This window comes from Arachis hypogaea, chromosome 6 (assembly GCF_003086295.3).
Source record: "Arachis hypogaea cultivar Tifrunner chromosome 6, arahy.Tifrunner.gnm2.J5K5, whole genome shotgun sequence".
NCBI lineage: Eukaryota > Viridiplantae > Streptophyta > Magnoliopsida > Fabales > Fabaceae > Arachis > Arachis hypogaea.
In genome coordinates, this window is record NC_092041.1 from 109,187,836 (window position 1) to 109,193,817 (window position 5,982).

The window sequence follows — 5,982 nt, forward strand, 5'->3', positions numbered from 1 at the left end:
GTTGTGAATGAAAAATCGAATGAAATGTTATTTTTGACAAAATATTGTGTTAACGTGTATGGCCTCACTTTAGATTAACTTAGGAATCAAAATGTAGTTTGTTTTCATTCAAAGAATTTTAAAAAATTGTTATATCACAAAAGATTGGGCTATGCTAGCAGGTTTTAAATTAATAAGATTGTAAGAAGAAAATTAGTGAAAGGTCTTTTTAATATCAAGTTTGACAAAGACATCATTTGTGATGCTTGTCAAATGAGTAAACAAACAAAAAGTTCTTTTAAATCAAAGAAAGATATTTCTACTAAAAGACCTCTTGAATGGCTACATATTGACCACTTTGATCCAACTATAATTCAAAGCTTAGATGGTAATATTATAGTTTAGTAATTGTGGATAATTATACAATATTTGGTTCGGTTCTATTTCTTGCACATAAAAATGATGTATTTTTAATCTTTGAAGTTTTTAGCAAAAGAATTTAAAATGAAAAGGATTTAAAGATCGCTTCTATTAGAAGTTATCATGGTAAAAAAATTGAAAATCAAATTTTTGAATATTTTGTGATGAATTAGGAATTTTGCATAATTTTTCTTGTCCAAAAATACCCTAATAAAATAGTGTTGTGAAAAGAAGAAATAGAAATTTTTAAGAAATGGCTAAAGCCATGTTATATGAAAGTGAAATTCCTAAATTTTTTTGGACTAGAGCCATGTTATATGAAAATTTAGTGTTGTAGGCCTATATTTCATTGTGAATCCCAAACAAGGAAGACAAGCAGCTTAACTAGAAGAGTCGCATGCAACCGAGGCTACTAAATAAAAATGAGTCCGTAATCCAAACCATCGCCATTCACAAAAAAAAAAAAAAAAAACAACCCGCAACTGATGGTGCTATGTTACTTTGGGTAAGGCACAAAGAAAAAAATGATTCACTTTTTTACTAAGCATCAAAGAAGAAAAAGGTGCTTCACTTTTTTTATTAAGCACCAAATCAAAAGAAAAGGAAAATAAATCAAGGAAGTTATGTCAAATCAAAATCAACATGTATAAATTAAGCATAATCAGAAGGGAAAAAATAACTTGTTTTTATTAACATGCAAGTCAATTACTTGCTGATTTCTCCTTCCTTCTGAGCAATCATTTCGAATAAGATGAAAAAAGTGGTAGCTACTTTTTTCTACTGTGAATCAATGACTAATATTAAAATTTTGGGTCAAAGCACAAGGTTAATGGTTCTGATTTATCAAATCCATTGAGTATCTGTTACCAATGAAGTTACATTGCTTAAACTCTAATTTCAAATCCTTGATTTTATGGCCTGATTGAAGAAAAAGAAAGTAAGTCATCAGCTAGCTCAAAATTCAAGTTGACTTTGTTTTGCAAGAAAGGAAAGAGAATCCAAAATCAGAATTGAGAGTAACTTTACAAATCAAAGTTTAAAGTCTTGAAAGAATTGCACCTACATAAAAGAGAGCATTCTGTCAAGATGAATAGATACGTTTGAGAGTTCAAAAACTGGGTTAATCTTATAGAGTTTGAGCTGTTCAATGTCATCTCTTTCATAGTTTATTGTTGAATATTCTGTTTGTATGTTGTATCTTTCTTTATTTCTATTAAGTGATAGAAGATATATACGTGAGACATTAAGAAAGAGCCATTGAGAGAAAAGGTAAAAAGAGGAACTTGAAAAGAAAAGTCAAGATTTATGTCTTATTTCTTTTAATTGTATTTTTTCTTTGTATCATGTAGCTGAGAAGTATCTCTTACTAAGTTGGGTGAGTACTTAATGTGTTAAGAGTCTAGAAAGTTATCTAGCTAAGTCAAGTTTATGTTACAGTTTGGTTTGTCCCTGATATAGGATTGGGTAGAATCTTTGAAAATTGCTGTATGTAATACTTGAAAAGATAGTAAAAATTTTACCACTATTATAGTAGAGACTAAATGTCGATTGCATTACAAAAAATAGTTGAATCATAATACATAATTGAGTCATCTTCTTATTCCCTACTCTAATTATATTTTTCATAATTTATGAGATAAAAATAAAATTATCTCTTATATAATCATTCTCGTAGTCTAAAAGAAGTAAAATTTTATTTTCTGGTATGAGAACTTATTATTCAAAATAAAAAAAAAAAACTATAGAATCAACCTCTCATTTTTTAAACTATCAAAAAGTTTTAACTATCAATATAATTAACTAAAAAAATAATTATTTAATAATTTATGTACAATACTATTCAAACTAATTTATATAATATATTAACAAATTAAACAACATATAAAATAACAAATTATAATATTAAATTTGTGTTTAATAATTTTTTTGAATAACTTAATTCCTAACAAAATAAATTGGCAAAGCGGTCCCTTATAATTTAGAATAGCAAACAAGCTAGTTCCTAATAAAAACAAAAGGACAAATTAGTAAAAAAAAGAGGGGGGGGGGGGGGGGGGGAATGGGTGAAAAACCGAAAGCTATTATGAATTAATTAAGCTGTGGCATAGAGCCTATCTCCAATGTAGAGGGAATACGACATATTGAAGCTTAATCTATGATCATGGTCAAATGGGAATAGAAAGAAAAAAGCTTATACCATATTTAGTAACCTTGGTTTAGTCCCAAGTGGGAACTGGACTTTGAACCTATAACCTAGTCTATGACCCTATGTGACTATGTCCTATATATTTTCAGATTCGTTTGATCTAGTATTGTTTCTAAGTACCTATTTAAATAAAAATGTTAAAAATATATTTTTATGAAGATTTTTTATTAAAAAATATTTTATTTATTTAGTTATATTTTAAAAAAATAATATTTTTATAATATATTAAAATTAGAACTTTTAATTTATTATTAATAATAAAAAATATTTTTATATAAAAATAATTATAAAATTTTTATGGTAGTATTTATCTTGTTTCTAAAGAATTAAGTAGCACTAAAAAATGCGTAAACAACAAATGATCATTTTTTTACAACAAAAATAAAAGCCTAGGTCATTCAATAATTCTGAGGTGGGGCCATTGAAAAGTTAATTTTCGAAGCCCAAATTAATCAATAACAATTATTCTACCTTAATTTCACTAATTTTAGGTGCAATTCACCTATAAAAATTCTTGTGACTTGATATGATGTAGATGAAAATTTGAAGAAGAAAAAATAGATAAAATATATATTTTTTTGTCTTTAATTTTCATAATTTTTTAATATTTAATTATATTTTTTGTTTTTAATATTTTTATTTTATTTAATTTTTTTGTCTTTCACTTTTTTTATTTATGTCGAAAAAAGTTAATAAAGTAAGAATATGAGAAATTAATTATTCTAAAATTAAAATAATAAAATTTATATATGATTAAAAATACAAATTTAATAATAACTAATTTTTTCACTTTATCATTTTATAGTTTTTTTATTTTAAAAGATTTTTTCTAATAAATATAAGGCACACTACCATCAATATTAAACATAGTTAATTTTATATTGAGAAGGCGTCAATAGAAGAACAACAAAGAGAGAAAAACCCAATAACTAATAAGCCAAGACAAAAGCAGGAATAACAGTAACCAATTAGATGCATGAAATACCACTTCTATGATCTCTTGCATTATTTGCAGATCCAAATAAAGGTATCATTCACCCACTTATATATGCATTTTCTTCTAGAATATATATATATATATATATATATTCTTCCCCTCCACTGAGAGTGTGAATTTTCAGTACAAGAGTGAAGTGTATTATTTTGGCAATGAATGAATTATGCCTCTTAGTATAGTAGTGATTTAATTATATATTAAAGATATACTTAAATTTATTATATTCGCCACCAGAAGGTTGGGAGAGTTGTGGATGTCTAATCAAGCATGTATTATCATGGTTCATTCCATGATATGATTAATCATTATGTGCCTACTTTACCAAAGCATAAACAATGTTTTGTTGGAAAATTTTATCAATATGCTGGTAGGCTTAGTACCACTTAATTAGAAGCTATTTAGTGTTGATTTGAATTTGTTTATTCGAGTAAAAAAATTATTTTTTTTATCAAAAATAAAGTATTTTTATTAAATTTTAAATATATTTAGATATATCTTTTTTAAAAAAATTGTTAAAAAACAAATTATTTATCTTTTTTAAAAACTAATAGTACCTTACTTTTAAAATAAGTCGAAACAAAAGATATTCTTAATATTTGAAAAATATTTATAAAAAATTTATTTAAATGTGAAATAGTTTTTATCAATTAAAAAAATATTTAAAAAATAAAAAAATAAATATTTTTTTCGAAAGTCAATCACGACTCCTAGTAGTTGTGTTACTACAAAAATTCATAGATATTATATGATATAATAATTTTTTGTCAAAAAAATAGATATAAAAATAAATAAATAACTTTGTTTTGGAATAAATTTTGTTTGTCCGAATAATTAGAAACATAAATAGAGACAACACTTTTATTTTAGTTTTATCTCTATTGTTATAATGACTTGGTATTTTTTTTCTTGCAATATATATATATATATATATATATATATATATATATATATATATATATATATATATCGGACACATAAATAATATAGTAAGTATATATAGAAGAAGTATTTGTTTTCTCGAAACAAAAAAAAAATATATGTGCTTTTTATCTTAAAAGGTAAGAATAATAAAGACAGGGCATTGAAACAAAAAAAAATGTCATATTTTAAAATCTTGAAATTATTATAAAGTACACTTCTATTTGTTCTATCTTCATCATTTTTATTATATATATTTATCGCATACAAGTTTTTTTTGCTTTACAAGTCTTACAAGTTAGCATAAACCCAACAAAATATATACGATTTACACTCTCACATTCAAGAGTAAATACACGTACGTTACTCAACCACTTCTTGTTTCCAAAGCGCGCTACTCACCATTATGAACGACTCTTCTTTTTCTTCCTCGATGAAAACCACAACTGTCATTTTTTTTCACGTTTCTCCTCCTCTTCTTCTTCTTTCTTCTTCTTCTCCTCATTCTTTGTGTTTTTCCTCCTTTTTCTTCGCGTGTTTCATCTTCATCGTCGCGTTTCTCCTCCTTCTTCTTTTGATTTTGCAACATTATGTATTTTTTTCTTCTTTGTTTGATTTTTTCCTCCAAAAAAGAATTATGAAAATATGAAATAAGAAGATGAAGAAGAAGAAGCAGCACAAGATGAAGAGGAGGAAGAGGAATAGTTCTGAATCATGCAGAACTCATCAGAATAAAAATACACCCAAATATCTTCGTTTTACATTCAAATATCTTCGTATTACACCCAAATATCTTCGTTTTACACCCAAATTTGCTGCAGATACAGAAATGAGTTATGTTACGTGTACACTAAAATCAGCCACCAAGGTCAGCAAGAGCTGCAAAATACACCCAAAATACACCATATTAAAGCAAGCATAAACTATAGAATGCAAATACAACTATAAAACCATCATAAAAAATAACAAAAACCAGATTCATGAATCATAACTAAACAGAAACTAAAACAATTCAACTAAAAGAATAAGACAATTCACCCTCCGTCAGATGAAAAATTATAAACTGTAAATACACCCAAACTTTTATAAAAATACACCCAAATATTCATAATCTACACCCGAACGTCTGATATAAAATGGACAAGATTATATTAATTCTAATAATCAGAACTAGTACATTAGATTCAATTCAAATAAGGAAGAATTAACAGCAAATTTCACAGACAAGGTTCACGCATTGGTTCATCTGACAATCTGAAGTTGAATTATTATCCATTATCTTCGAAAATGATTTCAGAGGTTGATGTCAAAAAAAATGGAAATCGAGAATAACGAAGAAAGAGAACAGAGAGAAAAAAGCACGTAAATGAAGAAGGAAAAAGAGAAGGCAAGAAATTCGAAAAAGGAAACGAAATCCTTTCAAAAATTAAAAATTTGTTAGAAGCGTGTGAAACATATGTGC